The following is a 5,479-nucleotide window of genomic DNA, read 5'->3' on the forward strand; positions in this document are numbered from 1 at the left end:
ACCTGAAACTATAAATAAATCAAAATATGTTTAGATCATCAATACACAAAAAACACAACAAAAACAGAGCATGTACTTTAAATACTGTATTAAATACTGACCAAACTAAAACTAAAAAGATCTTGCGTCTGATATAGAAAATGGCTGAAACCTTCTCAAAAACAGCAGAACTGATTGAACATAGACAGCTGTTTGACTTCCCATTTAATAACTTCCACTGTATTTATTTCTATGAAACTCTTGTTTCGTTCTTAAATGACATTGCACTGGCTGATAAACTGAAAGCTGTAAGTGTATTTCACTGACGCTGCTGTAAAATACTTTCATTTATATTTTCGTTGCCTTATATCCTGTAGAGGGCGACACCTTACTATTTTACTACGAAGTAGAAAAAACAGCATTATTGTGAAATTATCTAATTTATTACTTGTACTTCAAGTACATGCAACATGCAAATATTATGACAAATAGCATTTCATTTTTGCATAGTATATTTTATATATTTTGCAGCTGATTGTGGTCCGCATAAGCTTTTGAGCTGATCATCTGTGCTTCAAATGCCAGAAACAGGTTTTACACAATATATTATTTTATTGTATAAATTGGAGAAGCTCAGTGGGTAGGAAGAAGAGTCCTGGTTGAGTTGGGTGGCATCTTTGGGTGGTTTGAGAATGAATACAAAATATTCAAATGAGCTCTGCATATGTCAATTATACAGATAAAATGTACTAAAGTTTTATTATCCTTCATTGGCTGTTGCATCCATTTAGAATGGGGTGAAATGATGAGCAATTCGTGCATATAAAATATAAATGCTACAGTGATATAAGTATGTTTATACAAAAATATACAGATAAATAAACAACCCCAGAGATATATCACAATATACAGAAATGCAAAAATGTATTAAATGAAAATGAAGATGCATGATATGTACAAACATTGAACTAAGATTAAAAACTCTAAATTTTCAAAAGAATCAAAGAAGAAAATATTCACAAGAATTTATCATCAGGACAGTGTGGAATATACAAGACCAAACTGTGAGTGTTTTAACATCACAGACTGTATCCTGATGCATTGAGTCCATCCAGATGATGTTCAAGTCTTTAATTAGCTTGTATGTAGAGGAGTCTGTAAAACCTGAAAGGATCAAGGAGCTGAACAGGCTGTAGTCTGAAGTGATGGGGTCTCTTGTTGTTGTTCAGATCTTCAGCCGCTGGTGTCTCAGTGATGTTGTTTGTTCTTGAGAACATGTTGATGGGTTTTGATGCGAGAATCTTACCTCAGATTTTATGTCGGAATCAAACTTTACAGGCTCGTCTGGAACGTCTGAGACTAGAAATCACAATATAGATTTCAGATTATCCTCATATACATTGTTTGAATTTAACAGTTTATCTTCTTGATCAATAATACACGTCAGTTAAACAAACACACATTTGTGTCATTCATCTTGACTGCAGAAAGTGAGTCTAATGAATCTGTCTGAATGTGACATTTTGTGTTTCATAATGAACAAACACTTACACAATGGTTTTTCTCTCTCCATACTGTTAAATCTAAGAAGTGTTGGTCTGCTTTTCTCTTGTGATTCACTGGTTTGTGTCTCATTTCTGGCCTCCATTTCTGGTCTGTAGTTTCTGATGCTCCAGCAGTTTTCTGTATGCATTAATTTCTACAGTCAGTCTGCATCTGTTAATTCACACAGTTTAATTAGTCATCTAAGTCAATGTACAGCAATTTCAGATCATATTATGTGACCTCAAATCTGTTCTTGATGAAGCAGCTGTTTGACCTCAGTGCAATTAGAAGAAACCCTAAATTTGACTGTATTTTGTCTGATGTTTATTTATTCACTCTTAATTCACTGCAGCACCATTAAATAATAAATCAAATAAATAACATTGTAGGCTTTTTTAATGTACTGAACCCAAGATTTAATGACATTTGTTTTAAGATATATGAGAACATTTTAACAAGGTTGCTACTTGTGCTTTCAGTTGATCAGCCGTTTCCAGCCATGCAGCCTTTCTCTTGGGTTTTTGTTGTTGTTGTTATTGTTATTGTTATTATTATTATTATTATTATTATTTATTATAACATTAAAACATTACAATCTAAAATTGCTCTGTAAAGCAGTAAACTAAAACTCTAAATTACAAGTTAAAATCCCCAAATTAAAAATGAAAATAAATAGTACAAAACAGACTACATTTTAACTGGCAGAAATACACAAAACATATTTTAGCAGATGTAAATTTCACTGATTTAAGAATCAATAACACAATCCTCCACTCTTACATCACTATTTCCTTCTACCTCTATGATTAACTTTAAGTAGACTTGATGGGCCACAAAATACAAATATAAAAACTAATATAAAAACCAGTATATATGCAGTTTGACAAATAAATCAAATCAACCGGACCGTAATGATGTCATAACAGCCTTTTCGTCAGCCAATGAGAGCACTGAAACTGGATCTCAACATATATTTGTATAAAATAAAATATTTATTATATTTTATGTAAAGCACTTTGAATTACCTTTGTGTATGAAATGTGCTATATAAATAAACTTGCCTTGCCTATATATATATATATGTGTGTGTGTGTGTGTGTGTGTACATGTTTTTTTTTTTTTTTTTTTTGATATATCAAAAATTATATGTGGTGTCTAAATATTTTTTTGGTTTCACTGTATGTCAACATAAGATAATGTAAAAAAAAAAAGTATATAAAATGATAAAAAAAATACAAATGTTATACGCCTTAAAGTTGTTGCTCTTGCTCTATGATCGGCCAAAAATAAATGATGTCTTGATGTAAATAAATGTTGTGATGTACAGTGATGCCATAAACTACATTCCTTCGGTTAAGAGGTGTAAAAGCACGCAAACCTTTTCATACCTGAGTAATACATTCATACATCATAACACTTATCTGATGATTCATTATATACATGAGTCTTTATCTAAATCAACTCGATGTGCATCAGAGACAATAAACACTCACCTAATTCTTCCAAACTGACGCCGCTGATTCAGTCAGACTCGTTGCTGAACATCCCATTTAAAATGGTAAAATGTATTATAAAAGAGCTCGACAAACCCAATACAGAGCAATGATTCGGTCTGGAACAGCGTTTATTGTGCTCAATGTTTGCGAGCTCCTTGCGAGCAAACCTAAAAAATAAAAGCTCTAGGTATTAGGTATTATAAAGGTATTAGAAGGCGGTCTCGAGCAGCATTTATTATGGCTCAACCTGGCTCAACCTATGAGCGCTTCTTCGTAGCTCAAATGACACCCGGACGGTGCTACAGTACTGGGCATGCGCACATCAGGGAGATGGTTATCAGTCACGCTCGGTTTACCAGTCGTTCTCGATTTGATTTGATAGTCACTTAACATTCTAGTCGGTTAAAACTTTTTTATTAATATGAAGAAAAAGTGCAATTATAATTACAAACATAAACATAAACACAAAGACAAAGCAAAACAGAAAGGAAAAAATAATAATAAAAGAATAATTGGCTAGACACAGAGACAGACAAATTATCAGGGTAGCAAAAGAAAAAAAAAAACACTATACTTTAAAAAGACACACAGGAAGAATAAAAAGATACAGTTTTATTGCTTTTGGATCAATAGAATTTTGCATAGCCTACTTTACACATATTTGTCAAGGTTAATTCTGAATAAAGAAAAGAGAGGTAGACTTTTTTATGAATATGAAAGTTAGCATAACATAAACTATATTAAGTCAAACCACCCAAAGATAACGGCTTTAAAACAAAATAAGTCACTTATAATAAATATTAATAGCTATATAATAAGATTGGATAAACACCAAGGTGTTTCACCCAAATCTCTCTGAGTGCATTGCCAAAACAAATGGAGGACGTCTTCCTCATAAGAAAGACAAAAGCAGTGTACAGAAGGCCCTCAATTAATCTAGTATGTATGAAGTTGGTATAGTAGCATTACCTACTTTGTCCAGTGTGTGGCAGTATACCCTCACTTAACTTAGTCACAAGTGTTGCAGTAGCTGTAGCTGCGATTGTGTTATGAAGAAATGACCATAAGCTCCGGTCAGGTGTGGACTGTTAGCGCTTGGTTCCCGCTAAATTTCACCTGTTCTGAATCATTCTCTCCATATGTCAACAACACAAAAACGCAACATAAAATTATTCATAACTGAAGCAGCTCTAGGGGGAAACCTGTCCAAATCACTGTTTAAAACCATATTGAAATCCCCACCTAAAATAAGAACAGCACAGGTATTTATTTAACCAGTACTGTATATTTTCACTGATCACATCCATTAAAGTGATATTTTCTTTAGAGGAACTGTACCCATACACGTTTAAAAAACTTAGATGGTCTGACCAAATGAAATAACTAACAAAATAAAATTGGATCACTTCGGATCACTGACAAGGTGTAGTATCTCTCCAGCAAACTTGTTTTTTTAAAATGGCTACACCTGCTGATCGCTCTGTGCCGTGCAACATCCATACATCGCTGCCCCACTGGGATCTCCAAAGTTCATCTTGTGTGGAATGGGTTTCTTGCAAAAATCTGAACCACGGTTTTTAACAAACAAAAAGAGGGCTTTGCCCTTTACATTGTTTCTTAGACCCTTCTTAGACCATTTTAAATGACCAAATTAAAGGTCCAGTGGTGACGGCTCAAATGCCATAGTGACAGGTAACAGTCACCATCTTTGAAGAAGTACACAATCCTCAGATGGAACTCATCGTTCATACACGCTCAGATGTAATAGGCTGTTTTTCCAGCAGTCTTCACCTTTCTTACTTTCGGCCACAAACTCTTCCGTCTCTCCCGGTCTAGTGCAGTTTGTTCCTCTGCGAAGCACAGGTTGTTGTCCTTGAGAAACTGGGACTTCTTGGCAGCTTTCCATAAGGCATTGCAGATAACCTGTGCGGTAAACTGCATGATGACGCGAGGTTTTGTGTTGTCACCTCTCCTCCCTAGCCGATGCACAGTGTCAACAACGTCAGAATACTTGTTCTTGGCTTCAGAATAAGTCTCGCTGCAGATTCAAATGACCTGATGTCTTCCTTAAAAGTCTCAGTGATTAAACTCGTTTACAGCAGGAGAAGCATAATCGTGGACATCCATACTGGTGTCGATAATGTCTGATCGCTCTTTGCGTTTGTCAAACGGCATGTTTGCACTCTTAATTGAGTACTGATACCTGGTCCAGCAAATATAACAAAAAAATTAGTTGATACAGCTAGCTTTTCAAAAGCAGTAAAGTCTGGTCAGGAGCTCTGAAAACTTTGTCTTAACAAGTGCCATCTTGGACCTCCATTCCGAAATAGGCCTATTCTGATGATCGCCTGTAAAGGGCGACACATCACTGTATTACAGGGGTCAAAGGTCAATCCAAGAACTTTATCTGATTGATAAATATATGATAAATATTGTCATTATTTTGTATATTTATCATA

General features: G+C 34.6%; 1 long non-coding RNA gene across 1 annotated transcript; it reads right to left on the reverse strand.

The window, feature by feature from the left end:
* Positions 1-514: 514 nt before the first annotated feature.
* On the reverse strand, positions 515-3,288 carry LOC127158304 (uncharacterized). Its single transcript, XR_007826118.1, has 3 exons — positions 3,018-3,288; positions 1,531-1,695; positions 515-1,338 (listed from the first exon to the last, which is right to left on the reverse strand). It is a non-coding gene; the product is annotated as an uncharacterized LOC127158304 (long non-coding RNA).
* Positions 3,289-5,479: the final 2,191 nt, after the last annotated feature.

This window comes from Labeo rohita, unplaced genomic scaffold (genome assembly GCF_022985175.1).
Source record: "Labeo rohita strain BAU-BD-2019 unplaced genomic scaffold, IGBB_LRoh.1.0 scaffold_144, whole genome shotgun sequence".
Classification (NCBI taxonomy): Eukaryota; Metazoa; Chordata; class Actinopteri; order Cypriniformes; family Cyprinidae; genus Labeo; species Labeo rohita.